A 24,217-nucleotide genomic window follows, 5' to 3' on the forward strand; every position below is an offset into this window, starting at 1 on the left:
TTTACTTATATGACAAATTTCATCTTTGTTGTCTATGGTAGTGGCATTGCCCATAATGATTTGTCATGCAATTTTATTTTCAAAGCTCAAAATTAATTACAAACATGAAACAAATCATGTTGTTAAGACATACATTAAAAACAAATTACAATCTCAAAATGGATAATTTACAGCTTGGAAAATTAATTGATTAAACCTAAAGTGCATAAAAATAATTGGAAAAACTGAGGAGTGAACAAACCAATGACAATATTATCCAACTAAATAAAAAAGAATGTATAATGAATGAAACCACAGCCAAAAAAATCAATAGTTGTAATTAAACCATAAGACCCTGAGTGGAGATAGGTTAAAATCCTGATTTGGGGAACATCACTAAATTACAAGGATGAGCAGATAATAGAAAAAAAAAATCAAATCCTGTCCCTTCAGCAAAGTCAAAATAGAAACTACAATGTTGACATTAAAATCAGTCATACATTTAAACAATACAAGATATGTACTAGATATTAGACATTAAAGCAGCACTATAAATATTTGTGTAATTTAATATCTGCTCTATCTGCTGTCTCTTATTGACTATTCTATACCTTTCAATGTTCTTTTAAACTGGCTTTTGTGAAAATATGTATCCATAGAATTTATTCAAGATAATGTCTGTGATCCAGACATTAAAAGACAAATAAACCAAATAATAATATAACATTTTTACACCAAATAAAATTTTGTGTTAAACCTTATCATTTCTCATGTTTTATGGTCAAAGAGTATATTTCAAATAATTGTTTACATGTTAAAGTTTTCTGTTGGCCAAATTTTGACTTTATTGATGCATTGTTACAAATATTCACACAGAGAAGTTCAATACAAATAAAACATTTTAAGCATCCTAGTTTGTGTAACAAGTTATTTTCAAATTTTTGTCTAAATTTAATATTACGAAATTGAATTAGATTAGCACTAAAAGTTTCTGTGGACTTAATTCTTTTATTGCCAAAGAATTAAATACTTTGTTCCTTAGTCAGGGATTGGCAGCTTTTCAGAAGAATTGTGCCAGGAATTCATCTGTGAATTCTAGGTTATCCCAAAAACAGATCTGAGGCTGATCCAGGAAGCAAAAGTGATAAAATGAAATGGAGAAAGTAAGCAAGGAAGAGTAAAAGAGTCCATAAATATATGCTAAATAGCTTTTTGCCATTGTTGGAAACCAAGACTCAATCCTGCAAGGGATATCATTAGAGGTTCTATAAAACATGGAGTCAAAAAAATGACTAAAAAATGGTCAAATCTTAAAGAATCCCTAGACCTTTAGTTCCTGTGGAAAAACCCAATGAACTCCAAGTCATCTGAAATAGTTACAAGAAAATAAAGAAGAAATAAAGAAGAAAGTAAAGTTCTGCTGACTTACACAGCAGGATCATGTGTGTGGGGCGGGGTTGGGGAGGTGACCTACACATTGTAATAGGCTATTTATTTGTGCATTTATCCATTCATTTTTTTCACATTTTCTAACTGTTGATTATGCTAGAGGACATTTATGCAAGTCTTTAGTGGTCAACTTAAACTTGTTCCTGCATAATAGACCTATAAGCACTTCTTACACTCCACTGAGATGTGTACTAATGTGATTTCTGAATTTATTTATGCTACGATTCAGATGTTGTATTGAAAATAACTTTTTAGCTGTGAGTCCCCATCAAGAAATCTGCTAGGAAGGCAATTCAGGAGAGGAAGCCAGTCTTGTCACAAGCAGTGTTGATACAGTTGGATATCCATTTGCAAAAATAAAAGAAAAAAAACCTTGAAACTGCATCTCATACCACACACAAATATCAACTAAAAACACATTATAGGCTTAAACGTAAAACTGCAAATGATAAAAATTTGAGAAAACTTAAGTGAAAAACCTTTGCACCAGGCAAACTTTTTTCATCATGATGCAAAAAGAAAAATCTATACAAATTAAATTGATATATTGGATCTCATCATAATTAAAAAGCCTGCTCTTCAGAAGATAATTTTAGGAGAACAAAGACAAGCCACAGACTAAAAGAGAATATTTGAAAAGCATTTATCTGAGATAGGACATGTATCCACACCACATAAAGAATTCTCTAAACTCAACAATAAGAGAACAACAACCCAATTTTTAAAAAGTGTGCAAAGGATTTAACAGCTACTTTATTAAAGAAAATAGAAAGATGGCAAATAAGAGCATGGAAAGTTGCTCAACATGATTAATCAATAAGAAAATGCAAATTTAAGCAACATAAATTGAGTGGCTAGAATTAAAAAGACTCCCCGTACAAATCTTGGAGAAGATAGAGAGGAACTAGAACTTTCATACCCTGCTGACGGTAATGTAAAATGGCACAACTACTTTGGAAAACAGTATGTTGACTTCTTAAAAAGTTGAAAATATAACTACCATATTATCCAACATGGCCACCTCCCGATATCTTCCCAAGAGAACAGCAAACACGCATCTACAGAAAGGTTTGTACATGAATGTTCACAGCAGTTTTATTTGTAAGAAACACTCTAATATCCACTGATAGGTGAGCAGACGAATTCCTGGCACTTCCATGCAGTGAAAAGCTACCCAACAGCAGAGAGGAATGAACAATTAACACACACAGCAACATGGATGGATCTCAAAAACAAAAACAAAAACAAACGCTGAATGAAAGAGTCCAGACAAGAAAACAACGTCCTTTGTATGGCTCTATAGACATAAAACTCCAGAAAAGACAAGCTAATCTAAAGTCATAAAGATTTTGTCTGTGGCTTCCTGGTGAGAAGGAGTGAGAAGGGATGGGGAAAAAAGGATTTGAAAGGGACACCCAGAAGCTTCTGAGGGTGAGGGACTATAGTGATTATTGCACAAATGTAAGCTTTCCTGAGACTTCAAGTTGTACATTTTAGATATGGGGATGTATTGCCCTATGTCAATCATACTTCCATAAAGGGTTGAAAAAAACCCTGCTATGGTTTAGGTTATGTTAAACATACATCAACATTAGTGACCTTACTAGTCACAAGAATATTGACCAGCCCAAGCTGAGAAGTCTGGGTGTGAATGGATCCATCTGCAGGGCAGAGAAAATGCATGTCCTGGGAAGGGTAGACAGAATCGCACAGTCTGAAGAGACACCAAGTGTAGAAGAGAGTGGTGGCCAAGAGTTGACAAGGCAGGTAAGAGGCCTCAAGGGAAAAATGACATCAGGTGGAACTGGCCCCGGTTTTGCCATTTATATTATCCTGTGTGCCATCTTTGACTGAAGCACATGGCTATCACAATGGTAAATATTCCCATTTCAGGTGAGCAATTGTGGTTCCCCAACCCCCACCCATACTAAGGAATATATTGGCACTATGGAAAGGCCTAGATTTTCACAAAGCGGATTTTCTGTTTTGGAATTTGATATGGTATTTGGTGAATAAACGTGTAAATGTTCAGGGAACTTTATCACTGTGACGATTCTAAATACCGCATTTGATAGCTCAGTTGTCAGATGGGGTGCGTCGTGTCCTACTTCCCAAAACCAGTAAGGTAAACCTATCGGAATGACTTTCTGAAGCACAGTGGTCAGTCGTTGCCTCTGGAGAGAGGGTTCATTAAACCGAGGACTGCAAAACTTTAAACCATCGGGCTTCCTCCTGATAGATAACTTCGACACACGTTTCTCTTGCAGCTAAAGCTCTTTCTTCAACATAATCCTCTTTCAGACTCCTTTAGACGGAGTGCTATGCCATATTTTGCTGTTAAATCATGAAAAATGATAGCATCTCTATCCCTTTTCAAGAGTCATTGTCAAATTATACCCTCCAATAAGTAATATACCGCCTGAATCAGTAATTTCAACTATTTGTATGCATTTCAGGTTTGCCAATTACCCTTCCAAGCTGTAAATTGCCTATTTTGAGAGCATAATTTGATTTTTAATGTTTGTCTTAACAGCCTGATTTGTTTTGTCTTTTGATTTGTTTCACATTTTAGTAATTAATTTTAAGCTGACACGGTCTCTCCTAAAAGGAAGGTGGGGATTGAAAGCCTTTTAGAGCTATAGCAGTTTGATGCTAATATAAATTTCTGCCCAGTGCCATAGTCCTTAAGCAGAAAAACTGTCAGGCTCTCTCTCCTTTTCTTTGGAAAGGAGTCACCGTTTCTTTTCCAGGAGATATGCTAGCTTGAGTTTCAAGTACACACTGCATAACCCCCAAGTTTAAACACACATGAATAAACAAAATTGGCCATAAGAAGTATATTCAAAACAGAAGTGATATTTTTCAAATCATCAGTCTGAAAATATAAATGAAAATGTGTCTTGGGGTTATGTAAATGTATTTGGCCTCAGATGTCCTCTGATACTTATTCTCCATTTTAGCCTACTGGAAAAACTTTATGGAGGAAACAAATCTCTCATTCCCAGACACATCTTGTAAAGTTTCTCTTTATAATTACAAGCACTTCCGTGGCCTTTCATACCCTCAGGGACTTTTTGAGCTGTTTCTGTAGATCCAACAAGTTTTCCCCAGCTATATGTTGGAGAAAGAACAGAGGAATGAAGAAAAGCAAACAAAATTAAGAAGGGTAAAAGCACAAGGAAAATCACAGTTTAGATGAAAAGGTGAAATAAGAGACATTCTAAGAATAGAAGCTGGAAAGAAAATTAGATAGTAAAACTTTCCATTATTTCTAAAATGTGCAAGTGCAATCTCCCCAAGTCATTTAATAATTCCCTAATGAAACCAAATTGCCTATTTTTTTTAAGATTTCATTTATTTTTTTGACAGACAGAGATCACAAGTAGGCAGAGAGGCAGGCAGAGAGAGAGGAGGAAGCAGGCTCCCCGCTGAGCAGAGAGCCCGATGTGGGGCTCGATCCCATGACCTGAGGGGAAGGCAGAGGCTTAACCCACTGAGGCACCCAGGCTCCCCAGATTTCTGCCCTAATTTTTGCCAGAACATAGGGTATGCTATGTCTTATAACTGACAAGCAAAAGAGGAGTTGAATTGGAGTTTTTCAAAACATTTAATGTCAATATGGTACATAGCATACGGGTGAAAGGTATATAGAATTTCATCCAGTTTGTAACATGGAAAATATGCATAAATCACAAAAAGAGAGTGATATATGAATGTACTGGATGGAGGAGCACATTTTATATTTCAAGTATTATTTAGAAATATGGGACTATATCGATAGAACAGATGAACAATTGAATGGTTAACCACTAGTCTGGAACACAACTGTTCTCCTGAGTTTCTTTGTTGGATATTTAATACTTTACTTCAGTATACCAAGATGGGAACATCCCAAAGAAGAAGTTCCTGTATTTTGGAAGTTGAGAGTGAATTTGAGATCTATTGTAAGCCAGCTGTTTTTTTAACAAAACTTCTTATTTTGAGATAATTATAGATTTACATGCAGTTGTCATGAATAATTTAGAGAAACCTCATTTACCTTTCCGCAGATTTTCCCAAAGATAATATCTTGTAAAACTATAATAAAATATCACAACCAGAATATTGACATGGATGCACTCAAGACACAGAACTTCCATCAACATAAGGATTCGTCATGGCACCCTCTTATCGACACAGGCCCTTCTCTCCCACCCTACCTCCTCTTTCGATTCTGGTGTCCACTAATCTGTTCCACCCTTCTCTAATTTTATCATTCAGGAATATTATATATTGGAGTCATAAAGTAAGTAAGCATGTGGTATTGGCTTTTTGCTTTTCTTTATCATAATTCTCTGGACATTTATCCAGGTTGTTGTCAATGGCAGCTCTTTGCATTGCTGAGTAGTACAATATGGTATGGACATACTATAGTTTGTGTAACGCTCCATGCATTAAAGGACATCTGGGTTGTTTCTAGTTTTTTTGCTATCATGAATAAAGCTATTATGAACATTAGTGTACAGATTTTTACTTGAACCTAAGATTTCTTCTCTGGAATAAATACCCAAGAGTGCAATTGCAGGATTTATGGCAATTGTACATTTATTTTTTTAAGAAACTGTGAAACTTGTCTTGCCGGGGTGGCTCAGTCAATTAAGCATCTGCCTTCCATGCAGGTCTAGATCCTGGGGTTCTGGGATGGACCCCCTATGTCGGGCTCTCTGCTCAGGAGAGCTTGCTTCTCCCTCTCCCTCTGCCTGCCTCTCTGCCTACTTATGCTCTCTGTCTCTCTGTCAAGTAAATAAATAAAGTCTTTTAAAAAATAAAATTAAAAATTGAAAAAAAGAAAGTGCCAAACTATTTTCTAGAGTGGTTGTACCATTTCACATTCACACAATTGAACATGAGTGATATAGTTTCTCTGCAATCTTACTAGCATTTGGAGTTGCCACAATTTTTTATTTTAGCTATTATAATAGGTTTGAAAGGATGACTCTTTATGGTTTTAATTTGCATTTCCCTAATGGCTAATGATGTTGAATATATTTTCATGTAGTTATTTGTCAACTGTACATTCTCATTAGGGAAATACCTGTTTGTATATTTGGCCTGGTTTCTATAGAGATTATTGATTTCTTTACTTGTCAGTTTTGAGGTTTTTTATGCTATAAATACCAATTCTTCTGATACATGTGGTTTGCAAATATTTTCCCTAAGCTACTCTTATATTTTCATTTTTTTCAACAGGGTCTTTCACTGAGCAAAGTTTCATAATTTTGGAAGTTCAATGTATCACTTCTTTTTCCTTTTTAGGATCATAATTCTGGTATCAAGTCAGGTCTAAGAACTCTTCAACTACCCCCAGATTCAAAAGCTTTTCTCCTTTTTCTAAAAGTTTTATAGTTTTACATTTAAATCCATGATGTAGTTTGAGTTAAATGGCAGTTCAGGCACAAGGTTTAGGTTAAATTCCCCCCCCCACAACTTTTTGCCTAGGGATTTTCAGCTGTTCCAGTACTATATTCTTGTGAATGGACCTCTAAAGGCAGTCTGGTGAGAGCTCAGAAAGAAGAGAGGAGGGCTATAGAGAAAGCCCCAGTCAGAGAATATGTAAGAGTCATAAAGAAAATATCGGTAGAAATATGGATGATGAAGAGCATTCTGATGAGGTCTCACACAGAAATGAAGAACATGGTATTGGGAGCTAGAAGGAAAAAAAATTTGGCAATGAACTTGACCAAGTTGTGTTTGTGTTCTAATGCTTTGTGGAAGGCACAACTTGGGAGCAATGAGATTAAATATTGAGCTAAAGCTATTTCTAACCAAAGTGTTGAAAGTGCAGCTTGTTTCCTCAAGACTGCTTATAGTAAATGGGAGAAGACAGAACATTTTAAAGACAGAATTGTTAAGTAAAAGGAAGCTTAAAGGTTTGGCAAATTCTCAGCCTATCCATATTGCAAAAGTGAGGACACTAAGGTGTGGCTGACTGACAGTTTGATGAAATTAGTAGGAAACAGGATCTCACCAGAAGCCGGGAGTGATTCTCCAAGACAATGGAAGAAATTCAGGGACGATCAAAGCTGCCACCCTCATCACAGGTTCAGAATGCAAGAACCCAGGGAGCAGAGGACTTTCAAAGGAGAGGTCACTGGAAACCTCAGCCTGTCTGCCAGTCCCACTTATTTTTGTGGGCCCTGTTCCTTCACTCCCATGCTCCGTAGCTGCCCCAGGTGCAGCTCCAACAGGCCCCACAGTCCAGTGTGGATCATGGTGGCCACCCCTCCAGAGAGCACAGACAGCAAACTCTGGCAGCATCTGTGCAGCGCTGTCTCTACCATCACAGAGAATGCATGGACATGGAGGACATGGGTCCCCCACCTACGTCTTAAAGGGGGAGCCACATCATGGGACCTCAGCCCAAGAAAATCAAAGGGACAGAGCCCCATGAGAGAGTCATTATAGGGGCCTGGGGCACAGGCTCAAAGCCACAGGGGGCTAGTTCACCAAGCTGTTTGTGTCATGTGGTCAACCCAGTGGGACTGGAAGGCATAGCATCAAGCCAAAGAGAATTATTCTCAAAGTTTAAAGTTTTTTTTTGTTTGATTTTGAGCTTACTTGAGACCCTCTCATCAATTTTAACTTATTATAGAGCTATGAATTCCTTCACTAGATTAGTTCAGTAGTAAAATCTGAAAATCACATTGGCTTTCCCAAATTAACCAAGCCATTTGCAAAAATATAATAATTTTGAAAATGAGAATTTCATGTTAGTCCATTTAAACCAATAACATTATTCTTATATCTTGAAGTTGGGGTAATTTATTCATCATTTTAATACTTAATTTTTTTAAAGATTTTATTTATTTATTAGAGAAAGAAAGACCACAAGGAGGAGAAAGGGCCAAGGGAGAAGGACAAGCAGACTCCCTGCTGAGTGTGGAGCCCAATACTGGGCTCTATCCTAGGACCCCAAGATGATAATCTGAGTTGAAGGTGGATGCTTAACTGACTGAGCCCCAATACTTAATTTTTAAGTTGAAAATTAGAAACAAAAATATTATTAGTCCAGACCAACTTCTCATAATAAATGCAAGACAGAAAATTGTCCCTTATCTAGAATACCTTTCTTCCTTAAATTCGTTATATGCATAATTTAATCAAAATAATCTACTCTTGGTATTTGAAGAGCCTGGCAATGTAGGTACTGCAAAAATAAATTTTCTCAACTAATCTAACATTTAAATTTTTTTTCCCCTTTTTATTAATTTTTTCAGCGTAACAGTATTCATTCTTTTTGCACAACACCCAGTGCTCCATGCAAAACGTGCCCTCCCCATCACCCACCACCTGTTCCCCCAACCTCCCACCCCTGACCCTTCAAAACCCTCAGGTTGTTTTTCAGAGTCCATAGTCTCTTATGGTTCGCCTCCCCTCCCCAATGTCCATAGCCCGCTCCCTAACATTTAAATTTTGAGAAACTCTGAAAATCTCATGAACCTGTACTGTCCATTAAATTCCATGGGAAAAAAAAATAAATTCTATGGAAAATAAGATTAAGAAAACAGTATCTGTCATTTCATGTTCAAGGTCATTTTAACAGCCCAGCTCATGTACTGCACTACTGATAGCCTGTGTAACTATACCCTCGAGGACCTTCTAGCTAGCTTACCTTCTGAAGGAGACCGAAGTCCAAATAAAAAGGAAAAATGAAAAAATTATGCCACGATATACCATACTGTGTTACTACAGAGAAAAGACCTAGGGCCAGATAGTCTAGAATCTAAATTTAGTATGGTTTGTGTAGATAATACATACATCATGAACACATAAATATTTAAAAATTAGTGAAAAATTGTGACCATCACCTTATCCCCCCAACCAAATCTCTATTTTCTTTCCAATAATGTAGTTGTTCAGCATTTTTCACTTCATGTCCTCCGTCTGATTTGTTTCTTGCCGCACTTGAGTGGAAGGCGCTGTGTACCCTAAAGAATCCATGGAGGGCATCCTGGGGGCTCAGCTGGTTAAGCCTCTGACTCCTGATCTGGGCTCAGGTCAGGATCTCAGGGTCATGGGATCGAGCCCCGCATGGGGCTCCACGCTCAGGGTAGAATTTGCTTGGGATTCTCTCTCCGTCTGCCCCTCCTCCCTTTCACACTAGCTCTGTCTTCCTTTCTCTTTCAAATAAACACATAAATAAAATCTTTAAAAATAAATAAATAAAAGAATCCGTGGAGCAAAGTCCAGTGAAATCAAGGGTTTGCCTCCGGCTTTGCGGCAAATATCTTGTCTTCCGCGAACCAAACGGGCGTCCCGCTTTCCCCGGATGCGGCGAGTCGGATGGACACGGGACCGACCGCGGAGACCAGGGCCTGCCGCCCTCGAAGCTTCGAAGCTTCGGTCTCAGATTCTCCTCGGGGAGCCCGGGAAGCTCCAGCGGGGGTTCTCGGGTAGATTAGCGGCTTCTCGGTCAGCACGCGGATCCTTCCAAATAAGAGTCCGGGGGTGCCCGTCGGTTAAGCGTCCAACTCCCGATTTGGGCTCCGGTCACGGTTTCCGCGTCACGAGCCGAGCCGGCGGCAGGCTTCACGCTGGGCCTGGAGTCCGCGCGGGGTTCTCCTCCTCCCTCCCTCTCCGCCCTTCCTCGGCGGGCTCGCTCGCTCTCAAACGCCTAACGAAGTCAAACCTTTAAAAATATAAAAATAGATAAATAACAACGTGTCATCCGCCGTGTCGCGGCTGCACGGGCGCGGTACGACACGGCGGCCCGTGGAAGTCTGTCACGATGACGGGCGGCGTCTGAGCGAGGGAGAAAACCGCTTGTAACCCGAGTCCGCACGGCTGACCGTGAAGCGTCCTTCTGTCTGTCCGCGGCGGCTGACGCGCGCGACCCCCTCACCGACGACGACGCGGAGTCCCCCGCCCGTGCTGCGAGATTTCGTTTTCCTCGAAAGTTGGCGTTCGCACGTGCGCCATCGCGGCCGCTTGCCTCGTCTTCCTCACGCGCATCTCCTCCCTCGCGCATCGGCTCCCTCGCGCACGCGCACCAGCGGACACGTTACGGGCTCAGGACGGCGCGCGCCGCCTTCTCCTCACAGACAGCGGCGGAAGACGACGGCCGCGACCGAACGTCTGCGTCCCTGCTCCAGCTCTGCCGCCCGGTCCCCCAGCACGGGGTCACGCGGAGGGCACTGGGGCAGGAGGCGGGGCGCCCCCAACGGGGGTCAGCGCCCCGACGAGGCGGCCCCGAGAAGTCCCTTCCCGCCCCTCGGGGGAGGTCCCAGCGTCCGGAAGGGGGTCCTCGCCAGACGGTGAGTCCGTGAGGGCCCCGCGCGGCCCCCGCCCGCAGGACTGCGCGACACGAACGTTCGCGGGTCGCCGGCCGCGCAGCGCGGGACTTTGTCGCGGCGGCCCGAAAGCACGAACACGAGAGAGACGCGGACAAACACGCGTTCAACGGATCTGAACCAGTGCGCGCAGCGGCCGTAAGACGGTGTCATGAGTGTGTCCCAATGACCGAGTTAAACTCGAAACAAACCGAAACCACCCTCACGCCCCATCCACGTCTCGTCCTCACCGACGTGCTCTGGAAGTGAAGCGGCTCAACGTCCCGCGTCAGAGGAAGGAAAGTGCGTCCGCAGGGCAGCGGGAGCCCGGCAGGGGGCGCTCGGCGCGGATCGCTGACGCGGGCGGCGGCGCGCTCAACCGGCCACAAGAGGGACCGGGAGAACTTTCCCGACACGGGAGGACATTTTCCATGTAGGAACGTCACCCCTGCTTTAAGAAAAAGAGGGAAGATCCCTGTCCACCCCGGAAGCAACCCACGAACCGCTGCTCACAGCCCACGAGAAGCTGCCACGCCGCACCCTCCTACCTTCTGTCCAGTAAGACTTCCGTTTAACCCCCGCCATTCCGCTCCTCCGCAAACCGAAGAGCTGCTCCTCCCTAGCCTCTTGATTTCTCTATTTGCGAACTAATTCACATTGCTAGGAAAATAATCGGCTATTCTATTTTGAAGGTTGACATAACAAACATCGTGTATCTACAAAATTTTAAATTTCCTATCGTTATGCAGAAATTAAGCCAATACAGATAATTGGCAGAGTTTTTTTTACATTTTTTATATTTTCTTATAAAAATATAATGTATTATTAGCCCCAGGGGTACGGGAATAGGCAGCATTTGTTAACGTGCTACTTTCTAAATGCTTTGTGATCTCTGTATGTCTATACTGAGTCGTCTGTTAAATTACAGTATTTTAAGGAAAGAAAGGATGCGTCGTGATTCAGCCCAGCGATGCTGTAGAGCTCAGGATGTTCCCGAGCCTGGTACTGATGACTGCAAGCACAGGGGCAGTTGTCTCCACGTGCCTGTGGACTCACAGTGCCTCGAATGTAACCAAACTGAAGGCTTCAGTGGAGGTGTCTGCTTTTGACGTACATTTCCTATGTTTGAGAAGAAAAACATCTTTTTTGCCCTGCGGAGATTGACTTTGTTCCTTTCTTGGACATTTTGCTGGTAAAGGACATGAAACTCAACAAAGGAGTATGCCCGCCACTGACATTACACTGACAATCATTTCTCTAGAACAAAATGAATTGTGCACCCAGTTCCACTCAAACTCTCCTGCTTTTTTCAGTGTTTGTCACTGTAAGTGAGACAGCCTGTGAACACTAACTTCTTCCTACACAAGAGCACTGAGATGCTCATTTCTGGTTGAAATTCGGGGTTTCGGAGCTGTCCTCTTCCCTCAGACCCTACTCTCCCACACAGAACATGCCTGACATCACACCCTCACTCCTGAGCCTTTTCCCACCTCATTCACCTGACAGCCTTCTCCACAACAGACATCTTATCAGACGTGACTGATTGCTGTAATCTGTACTCTGGGCAGCCATTAAGCAAATTACCTGAATCATTGCAAGGATTAGTCTCATTAACACATGATTAGCATCAAATTAAAATAATGAGTGTTTAACTTCTGATGTCTTCCAGTTGTTTGAACAGCTTGATCAGCCACACCAGGCTGGCAGGGAGGTGGGGGTGTCAAAGAACCACAGAAAAAAAAGGGAGGCTGCACCGTGCGAGACACAGTACAGCTAGCCAGCAGTAGGAAGTGCGATCAGACCCAAACTATTTGGTTGAAAGGTTTCTTCCAAACCGCAAGATGCTGGGTCCCAGCAGAGGTCTCTCTCTCTCACTGGCCCTGCCAGCCATCCATCCGAGCAAGGCTTTACATACTAATGGTGCACCACCTTACTCTTTGCACATCCTGGATGTCATTTCTGTACGGCTTCCCTGTCTCAGGAAGCACGAAATGCAGCTTTTCTTCCCTTTTCCAAGTTTGATCAACGGAAGAAAAAGACCTGTCAAGTGCAGGGAATATGGTAGATTGAAGATCCAGACACAGTTTCCAGATTTTTCCTTAGAAATGACTAACTACCTGTCAAAACAAGAAGTTGCATCATCTCTGGAAACTCTGAAGAGTATCACTTCTGTGAAGGAAAATTAAAAGAGTCACTGCTAGATCTATGTTCATGTGGAGGATTTGCTGGAGGCCAGATAGCCAACTCAACTGTTTTCTACCATTGAGGAACAGCACTTGAGGAGAGTAGGTGGACAGGTAACAGTGGCCCCTCAATGCCAAGACTAACAGCAGCTTATCTGTTGGAGAGATGGGCAAGACTACCAGAGAATCTGCACGGTCATTTGGCTACGTGCCTGAGCAGCGGCTAAAACAAGGAAAGAGTTGTTGTGATGAATTCCTCTACCATTCCCATGAAAAAAATTAATATGAGGAGTGTCTTATGTGAAAGGGAGTAATCCAGAATATGTCACCCCAAGATATGCTTCTTTGTCCTAAATAAAAATTATTTTGAGCGGAAAGCAATTTGAGAAGCAACTAATACAGGAAAATCTCTCTCTACCCTGCCCCTTTTCTGCCTTTAGATAGGATAAGTTTTCCTTTCCTGGAGAGGGCTCGACTCTTAGCCCAAAGACAACTGACACCAGGGAAATCCACAAACAGATCTTACTTCACTAATTTTGTCCCATGTATTTACCTTCCCCAGTTTTCTATGCATAAGCCTAAAACCACTTCCCTTTGCCCTGTCATTTCTCTATAAATTTATGGTTCTGTGTTGAAGAGTACATCTAAGATGGAGTTCTAAGCCACTTCTTTGAGTTTCCCACCTCTGGGTATGCCATATGTTATATGCATGATAAACGTTCATAAACTTATCTTTTCCTTGTTAATCTGTCTTTTGCTACACAAACCCAGCTCAGACCCTGTGATAGAGGAAAATTCTTCTACAGAATAATCTAACATCAGGAGAAAGTGCAAAGATGAAAATCACTACTATCACTAAAACACTAAAATCAAATGAAAAATCACTTAATAGAAACACCTGCAGTTTAGGCATTTCATTTCAGTCACACAGCCATGACCCCATGAACCATAGAGAGAAAAAAGCAAAGTGAATTCAGATTAGACATTTTCTTTCTAAAATTAAATGATGAGGAAAAAATTCTTATGGCGTTCTGAGGGGCTAAGATTGAGATTCAAGGTTTGTATGCCTATAAGAGTTGTTTTCAGATTTTAGACTCATAGGCAATGTCACCCAAAATTCTCTGTAAAAAACAATTATTCGAGTATATACTTAAGTCAACTAAGAAACAAATATAAATAACTCAGAAAATAGAGTTGTTCTTTAAAATTTCAAACATTGTACCTACAAGATAAATGACATAATATTGAGTTTATAATTAATAATTAACTAGATCTGAAATCTGAGATTATATTGGCAAAACCATAGTGTGAGGGAGAAATAGGAACAAGGACAGGTTACTAAATGTATCTTCTGAGCTGGAGGGACATGAATGTCAATAGTTACTGTTTTACTCTTTTCACAGACAAGACAAAAATCGATCCAAGTAAGTTTTAAAACAGAATTTAGGAAACTATTCTTGCTGTGCTTTTCAAATCTCTAAAGGGGGAAAAAATTAATGAATTAATTAATAATAGACAAAAAGTAGAGGGGAAATGGAAGCAAAATAGAAAATCTATGACAAAATAACAAGTCAGAATAATAACATAAATCATCATAATGTAAAAAGGTAAAGACACTCAAACTGAAAGTTTAAAAAAATTCTTTTTAATGGATAAGGAACAAAAAGGTAAATGGCACAGAACTACTAACTTAATGTTTAAGTGACAGAAATATATCATACAAATACAGAGAAACCAAGAGTGGCAATAATAATATAAAATATATTAAATTCAAGAAAAATGTTAGCAGAATGGAAAAAATAAAAGCTGAATAAAAAGCAGCAAAAAGCATGAAGTAAAAAATTTATTTGAATGCTTAGCACAAATCAGCTGAGACATGATAAAAGTCTTCACTAGTAAAATTTGAGTCTTAGGTGAATCGTCTAACCTTTAATATATTCCAAAGGGACATTTATACTAATCACTGCCACAGATCACAATTTTCTTTGTTTTTGTTTTTAATTTTTAAATTTTTAATTTTTGTATTAACATATAATGTATTATAGCCCGAGGAGTACAGGTCTGTGAATCACCAGGTTTACACACTTCACAGCACTCACCATAGCACATACCTTCCCCATTGTCCATAAACCAACTACCCTTCCCTTACCCTCCTCCTCCCAGCAACCCTCAGTTTGTTTTGTGAGATTAAGAGTCTCTTATGGTTTGTCTCCCTCCTGATCACATCTGTTTCATTTATACCTTTCCTACCCCCCAAATCCTCCACATTGCCTCTCAACTTCCTCATATAAGGGAGACCATGTGATAATTGTCTTTCTCTGATTGACTTACTTCGTTAAGCATGATACCCTCTAGTTCCATCCATGTCGTCACAAATGGCAAGATTTCATTTCTTTTGATGGATGCATAGTATTCCGTTGTATATATATATATACAGCATATCTTCTTTATCCATCCGTTGATGAACATCAAGTTTCTTTCCATAGTTTGGCTATTGTGGACACTGTTGCTATAAACATTTCGGTGCACGTGCCCCTTTGGATCACTACATTTGTATGTTTAGGGTAAATAGCCAGTAGTGTGATTGCTGGGTCATAGCGTAGCTCTATTTCCAACTTTTTGAGGAACTTCCGTGCTGTTTTCAGAGTGGTTGCACCAGCTTGCATTCCCACCAACAGTGCAGGAGGGTTCCCCTTTCTCTGCATCCTCACCAACATCTGTCATTTCCTGACTTGTTAATTTTAGCATTCTGACTGGTGTGAGGTGATATCTCATTGTGGTTTTGATTTGTATTTCCCTGATGCCGAGTGATGTGGAGCACTTGTTCATGTGTCTGTGGGCCGTCTGGATGTCTTCTTTGCAGAAGTGTCTGTTCCTGTCCTCTGCCCATTTCTTGATTGGATTCTTTGTTCTTTGGGTGTTGAGTTTCATAAGTTCTTTATAGATTTTTGATACTAGTCCTTTATCTGATATGTTGTTTGCAAATATCTTCTCCCATTCTGTCAGTTGTCTTTTGACAAGTTAACAGTTGTTAACTGTTTCCTTTGCTGTGCAAAAGCTTCTGATCTTGATGAAGTCCAAATAGTTCATTTTTGCCCTTGCTTCCCTTAACTTTGGTGATGTTCCTAGGAAGAAGCTGCTGTGGCTGAGGTCGAAGAGGTTGCTGCCTGTGTTCTTCTCAAGGATTTTTGATGGATTCCTTTCTCACATTGAGGTCCTTCATCCATTTTGAGTCTATTTTCATGTGTGGTGTAAGAAAATGGTCCAGTTTCATTTTTCTGCATGTGGCTGTCCAATTTTCCCAAAACCATTTGTTGAAGAGGCTGTCTTTTTTTCCATTGGACATTCTTTCCTGCTTTGTCAAAGATTAGTTGACCATAGAGTTGAGGGTCTATTTCTGGGCTTTCTGTTCTGTTCCATTAATCTATGTGTCTATGTTTTTGTGCCAGTACCATACTCTTGACGATGGCAGCTTTGTAATAGAGCTTAAAATCTGGTGTTGTGATGCCACCAACTTTGACTTTCTTTTTCAACATTCCTCTGGCTATTCGAGGTCTTTTCTGGTTCCATACAAATTTTAGGATTATTTGTTCCATTTCTTTGAAAAAAGATGGATGGGATTTTGATAGCATTGCATTAAACGTGTAGATTGCTTTGGGTAGCATAGACATTTTCACAATATTTGATCTTCCAATCCATGAGCATGGAACGTTCTCCCATTTCTTTGGGTCTTCCTCAGTTTTTTTCATGAGTATTTTAAAATTTTCTGAGTATAGATTCTTTGCCTCTTTGGTTAGGTTTACTCCTAGGTATCTTACGGTTTTTGGTGCAACTGTAAATGGCATTGACTCCTTAATTTCTCTTTTTTTCTGTCTTATTGTTGGTGTATAGAAATGCAACTGATTTATGTGAATTGATTTTATAGCCTGACACTTACTGAGTTAGTGTATAAGTTCTAGCAGATTTGAAGTAGTCTTTTGGATTTCCACATAAAGTGTCTTTTGGATTTTCCACATAAAGTATCATACCATCTGCAAAGAGAGATAGTTTGACTTCTTCTTTGTTGATTCGGATGCCTTTAATTTTTTTTGTTGTTGTTGTCTGTTTGCTGGTGCTAGGATTTCTAGTACTATGTTGAATAGCAGTGGTGATAATGGACATCCCTGCCGTGTTCCTTACCTTAAAAGCTCTCAGTTTTTCTCCATTGAGAATGATATTTAACTTTTCATAGATGGCTTTGATGATATTGAGGTAGGTACCCTCTATCCCGACACTTTGAAGAGTTTTGAGGAAGGAAGGGATGCTGTACTTTATCAAATGCTTTTTCAACATCTATTGAGAGTATCATGTGGTTCTTGTTCTTTCTTTTGTTAATGTATTTTATCACATTAATTGATTTACAGATGTTGAGCCAAACTTGCAGCCCTGGAATAAATCTGACTTGGTTGTGGTGAAAAATCCTTTTAATGTACTGTTGGATCCTATTGGGTAGTATTTTGGTGAGAATTTTTGCATCTGTGTTCATATTGGTCTGTAATTCTCTTTTTGATGGAATCTTTGTCTGGTTTTGGGATCAAGGTGATGCTGGCCTCATAAAATGAGTTTGGAAGTTTTCCTTCCATTTCTATTTTTTGGAACAGTTTCAGGAGAATAGGAATTAATTCTTCCTTAAATGTTTGGTGAAATTCCCCTGGAAAGCCTTCTGGCCGTGGACTCTTATTTGTTGAGAGATTTTTGATGACTGCTTCAATGTCCTTACTGGCTATGGGTCTGTTCAGGTTTTGTATTTCTTCCTGGTAGTTTATATGTCTCTAGGAATGCATCCATTTCTTCCAGATTGTCAAATTTGTTGGCATAGTGTTGCTCATAGTATGTTCTTATAGTTGTTTGTCTTTCTTTGGTGTTGGTTGTGATCTCTCCTCTTTCATACATGATTTTATTTATTTGCGTTCTTTCTCTTTTCTTTTTGATAAGTCTGGCCAGGGGTTTATCAATCTTATTAATTCTTTCAAAGAACAAGCTCCTAGTTTCATTGATTTGTTCTACTGTTTTTTGGTTTCTATGTCATTGATTTCTGCTCTGATCTTTATCATTTCTCTTCTCATGCTGGGTTTAGGCTTTCTTTGTTGTTCTTTCTCCAGCTCCTTTAGGTGTAGGGTTAGGTTGTATATTTGAGACCTTTCTTGTGTCTTGAGAAAGGCTTGTATCACTATATATTTTCCTCTCAGGACTACCTTTGCTGTGTCCCACAGATTTTTGCACCATTTTGTTTCATTACCATTTGTTTCCATGAATTTTTTCAATTCTTCTTTAATTTCTGGTTGACCCATTCATTCTTTAGAAGGATGCTCTTTAGCCTCTGTGTATCCCGGTTCTTTCCAAATTTCATCTTGTGATTGAGTTCTAGTTTCAGAGCATTGTGGTCTGAAAATATGCAGGGAATGATCCTAATGTTTTGGTACTGGTTGAGACCTGATTTGTGCCCCAGGAAGTGATCTATTCTGGAGAATGTTCCATGTGCACTAGAGAAGATGTGTATTCTACTGCTTTGGGATGGAATGTTCTGAATATATCTGTGATGTCCATTTGGTCCAGTGTGGCATTTAAGGCCTTTATTTCCTTGTTTATCTTTTGCTTGGATGATCTGTCCATTTCAGTAAGGGGTGTGTTAAAGTCCCCTACTATTACTGTATCATTGTCAATGTGTTTCTTTGATTTTGTTATCAATTGGTTTATATAGTTGGCTGCTCCCATGTTAGGGGCATAGTATTTAAGATTGTTAGATATTCTAGTTGGACAGACCCTTTGAGTATGACATAGTGTCCTTCCTCATCTCTTATTATAGTCTTTGGCTTAAAATTAATTGATCTGATATACAGATTGCCACCCCAGCTTTCTTTTGTTGTCCATTATCAAGGTAATTTTTTTCCACCCCCTCACTTTAAATCTGGAGTTGTCTTTCGGTGTAAAATGAGTTTCTTGTAGACAGCATATTGATGGGTTTTGTTTTTTTATCCATTCTGATACCCTGTGTCTTTTGATTGGGGTATTAAGCCCATTTACTTCAGGGTAATATGTATTACCTGAGATATGTATTTAGTGCCACTGTATTGCCTGTAAGGTGACCGTTGCTGCATATTGTCTCTGTTCCTTTCTGGTCTACTACTTTTAGGCTCTCTCTTTGCTTAGGGGACCCCTTTCAGTATTTCCTGTAGAACTGGTTTAGTGTTTACAAATTCTTTTAGTTTTTGTTTGTCCTGGAAGCTTTATATCTCTCCTTCTATTTTCAATGATAGCCTAGCTAGATATAGTATTTTTGGCTGCATGTTTTTCTCATTTAGTGCTCTGAATATATCATGCCAGTTTTTTTCTGGCCTGCCAGCTCTGTGTGGATAAGTCTGCTGCCAATCTAATATTTTTACCATTGCATGTTACAGACTTCTTGTCCTGGGCTGCTTTCAGGATTTTCTCTTTGTCACTCAGACTTGTAAGTTTTACTATTAGATGACGGGGTGTGGACCTATTCTTATTCTGTGCCTCCTAGGTTTGATGCTTCTTTCCTTTGCCATATTAGGGAAATGCTCCACAACAATTTGCTCCAATATACCTTCTGCTCCCCTCTCTCTTTCTTCTTCTTCTGGAATCCCAATTATTCTAATGTTCTTTCATCTTATGGTATCACTTATCTCTCAAATTCTACCCTCATGGTCCAGTAGTTGTTTGTCTCTCTTTTGCTCAGCTTCTTTAACCTTGTCATTTGGTCTTCTATATCACTAATTCTCTCTTCTGCCTCATTTATCCTAGGAGTAAGAGCCTCCATTTTTTATTGCACCTCATTAATAGCTTTTTTGATTTCAGCTTGGTTAGATTTTATTTCTTTTATTTCTCCAGAAAGGGCTTTTATTTCTCCAGACAGGGTTTCTCTAATATTTTCCATGCCTTTTTTGAGCCCAGCTAGCACTTTGAGAATCATCATTTTGAATTCTAGATCTGACACATTACCAATGTCTCTATTGATCTGACATATTACCTAGCATTCAGTACTGCCTCTTGTTCTTTTTTTTTTTTGTGGTGAGTTTTTCCGCCTTGTCATTTTATCCAGATAAGAATATATGAAGGAGAGAATAAAATACTAAAAGGTTGGCCGAGATGCCAGAAAAATGTGCCAACTCAGAAGAGACCCCAAATTCCTGGTGGGAAGAAGGGGCATAAAAAGAAGTTCAATAAAAAAATTTTAAAGGAAAAAGGCAAATATACTTATTAGACTGTGAATAGAACAAAGCCACCCACTTAATTTGGGGGGTATTTTGGACTCTTTGAAAAAACTACACACACACACACACACACACACACAGACACAGACACGATAAAAGGATGGAACATGAATGTAAAGATGAGAATTTTAAAAAAATTCTAAAAAATTAGTTGATAAGATATGTTGGTTGGGAAAAGAAAGAAAAATAAAGTAGACAGAATTTACTCACGCTAGAGACTGGAACAAAGCGCTGTGCTAGATTTAGGGTATATTTTGATCTACTGGAAGAAGTTGTATCCCAAAATTTTTTAGAAGAAAAAAACCTTATGTGTATACAAAAAATAAAATTAGATACAATGAAGGATAAAATATGACTACAGTAATAAAGGTTCAAAGAGTTTCTTTTAATGAAAGGTATTGTTAAGATAAACAAGTTAAAAAACGTTAAAAAAGGAAAAATTTAAAAAAATTAGAATAAGAAAAAAATAAAATTAAAAAAAATTAATTAACTTTGCAAGACCAAAGAATCATGGGGAGAAAGCCATCAATTCCATGCTTCGCTTTCTCCTCCTCTGGAATTCTGCTGCTCTCCTTGGTAAGTGAACTTGGTCTTGGCTGGGTTTCTTGTTGATCTTCTGGGGAAGGGGCCTGTTGTAGTGATTCTCAAGTGTCTTTGCCTGAGGCGGAATTGCACCACCCTTACCAGGGGCCGAGCTAAGTAATCCGCTTGGGTTTGCTTTCATGAGCTTTTGTTCCTTGAATGCTCTCTGTAGAGTTCCAGAGGACGGGAATGAAAATGGTGGCAGCTCAGTGTCCAGCCTGCAGGAGCCGAGAGCTCGGGGCCCAGCTCCTCAGTGTGCCCTGAGAGAAAAGCCTTCAATCACTCCCATGCCCCTGGCCTCCGGCCGTGCTCTGAGCTCACCTGGCCTGTGACAAAGCGTCTCTGTCTTTGGCACACAGCCTCGCCTGGAGTCGCTGAACCCAGCAGATCCCTGCGCTCTTCCAGGGGGGTCTCCCCGGATATTGTTGGGTCCCCGCTCACAGAGCAGTGGTCTGACTGTGCCTCAGATCACAGTTCAAGGTAACCTGGAGCTGAAAGCTCACTCCTTGGCTCCATCTCTGTAGTCGGCTTCCCTGCTCTAATACCTACGAGCTCTGTGACACTCAGACACTCCCATCCTTCTGTGACCCCACAGGACCTGAGACCGCACTGTCCCTGCATGGGCTTCACCCCGGCTTAGCCTCTGGAGCAATGTCCCTCTGTGGAGCAGACTTTTAAAAGTCCTGATTTTGTGCTCCATTGTTCTGCCACTTGCTGGGAACCGGCCCCTCTCCCCGCAGTCTATCTTCCCGTCACTTTGCAGTCAAATGCTCTATCACTTAGCTATACCCCCTCTTCTTCCCGTCACTTTGGATTCACTTCTCTGCCAGTCCTACCTTTCAGGAAGTGGTCATTTTTTCTGTTCCTAAAATTGCTACTCTTCTTCTCTTCCATCTCCTGTTGGATTTGTAGCTGTTCACAATGGTTTAATAAACTTCTAGCTGATCTCCTGCTACCTGACGTCGTCTCAGCCTGCTACTTTTCCGCCATCTTGACTCCTCCCTTTCACAGATCACAATTTTTATTTAAATTATGATTTTTTAAAAAATCTATACAAGAATACCAAATGATTTCAAGTTTTTAAAAATTCACACTCCCGGGGCGCCTGGGTGGCTCAGTGGGTTAAGCCGCTGCCTTCGGCCAGGTCATGATCTCAGCGTCCTGGGATCGAGTCCCGCATCTGGCTCTCTGCTCAGCAGAGGGCCTGCTTCCCTTCCTCTCTCTCTGCCTGCCTCTCTTGTGATTTCTCTCTGTCAAATAAATAAATAAAATCTTTAAAAAAAAAAAAATTCACACTCCCAAGTAACTCTTACATGGAAGACATACAATAGTTATAAAACACAGTTCAGAAAATAATGTCTTCTCTAATGACATATGGCCAAAGATATATTCACAATTAAATTTCTAGTCATAAATGTTTACAATATTGATCAAGAAAGAATGGAAACAAATGGGAAATTCACCACCAAAAGCTAGACAAATGACAAGATGATTCTCAATGATGCAGAAATATAAAGCACTCAATAAAGCTAAAAATTTAAAAACTGAACAAAACTAAAAAGAATGGGGTGCCTGGGTGGCTCAGTCAGTTAAGCATCTGCATTTGGCTCAGGTCATGATCTCAGGGTCCTGGGATGGAGCCCATGCCTGGCTCTCTGCTCAGTGGGGAGCCTGCTTCTCTCTTTCCCTCTGTGCTCTATTTCTTGTTCTCATCCTTTCTCAGTAAATAAATAAAATCTTAAAAAAAGAAAATAAATTTTATCAATAAACCCAAGAGCTCTTCCTTTTGCTCTGATAAGAAAGCCATTCTCCAGAAGAGTGGATAAAACTGTAAAATTTGTTTTGAAGAAATATGAGTAGAATCTCCGAATTTAGTGAAAGATATGAATAAGCAGAATAGATAAGTTCAAAAAAATCCAATCAGAATTTTTTTGAGAAATTTATGCCTAGATATAAAATAGCCTTATTCATAAAAGCCAAAGATAAAGAAAAAATGCTGAAGTCAGGGAAAATGGATGTTACATACAGAGGAACAACAATGGAAATACTATAGACTTCTTATCATAAAGAACAGTTACCAGAAGACAGTGGAATAGCATCTTCACATTTTTGATACAATACAAAACAAAACACAATGGCAACGTAGGATTTTATATGTAGCAAAAAACCCTTCAACAATATAAGTGAAATAAAGTTGTGACAAACTAAAGCAAAGGGGAAAAAAGCCTACAGTAAATGCTAAGGAAAGTTTTCAACAGACGTGAAATGATAGAAGTAAACTTGACTACTTAAAAATGAATAAAGAGCATCAGAATATATGGATAAGGGCACAATGCATAGTGAGGCATGTGTCGTGTTAAGGGACCTATATACATTTTAAATGAAATGGTATGAAATTAAGTCTAACATGACTGTAAAGATGCAAGTATTTTTTGTAATCCCTAAATCAACCAGTAAAATATAATGTAAAGAGAAATAGCGTAAAAATAATAAATTAATTAAAATGGTATTCTGGAAAATATTCAAATAATTCAAAATGTAGGAACGGGATAAGAAAGGAACAAAAAAGCAAGAGAGAAATTAAAAAAAAATACTGAAATTATATTCCAGAACTTGATCATATTGTTTTTTTTATTTCTTTTCAGCATAACAGAATTCATTGTTCTTGCACCACACCCAGTGCTCCATGCAATACGTGCCCATATTGTTTTAACAAACAAAATACTTCAACGAAAGATGAAGAATCCCAAAATGGATAAAACTGCAAAACCAATGTATGCTCTCTTCAAGAAATGATCTTTAAAATTAAGACAAATTACGCTGCAGACAAACAGATGGAAAAAAATATTATGTGGTAAGCAAAGAAAGGCTTGAGACATGAATAACATGCATGCTGGATGTGTAGAGACGGCCAGGAATAAGGAAGAAATGCAGAGGCTGTTAACAGACATGCAGAGGGAGCAGTCAAAGTCCACAGAAGCCTGCTCTGACAACAAACAGCAGATTTTGCTACTAAAGAAGAAACCAGTGGCCAATAAAGCTACCATTGATCCCTACAGATTTCATTCATGTTCATGAACATCAGCTACCTGACTCCCCCAGCTGCGTCCACTTCATCCCTGCCAGAGCCCAGGATCTGCACAGCTGCTTGCCCAGGCCTCTTTGGCCATGTGAGTGCAAGACACAGCTGCCTAAGGCTCCCCCTGTCTTTACCAGAGCCCAAGAACCACACCCGCAGCCAGTTCAGGCCCCTGTGGCTGCATGAATTCCAGACACCGGCCTGAACAACTCCAGCTGACCCCCTTTGCTGTGTGTAGGCTCAGGGTTAGTCACTGCATTTGAGTACCTCCAATACAGCGCACACTTCCACAGGGTGAGTGGGTTGCACCCATGCTGCCATGAACCTGGCCCTTACTACTTGCCCCAGCCCAGAAACCAGTCC

Source organism: Meles meles, chromosome 2 (assembly GCF_922984935.1).
Source record: "Meles meles chromosome 2, mMelMel3.1 paternal haplotype, whole genome shotgun sequence".
Classification (NCBI taxonomy): domain Eukaryota; kingdom Metazoa; phylum Chordata; class Mammalia; order Carnivora; family Mustelidae; genus Meles; species Meles meles.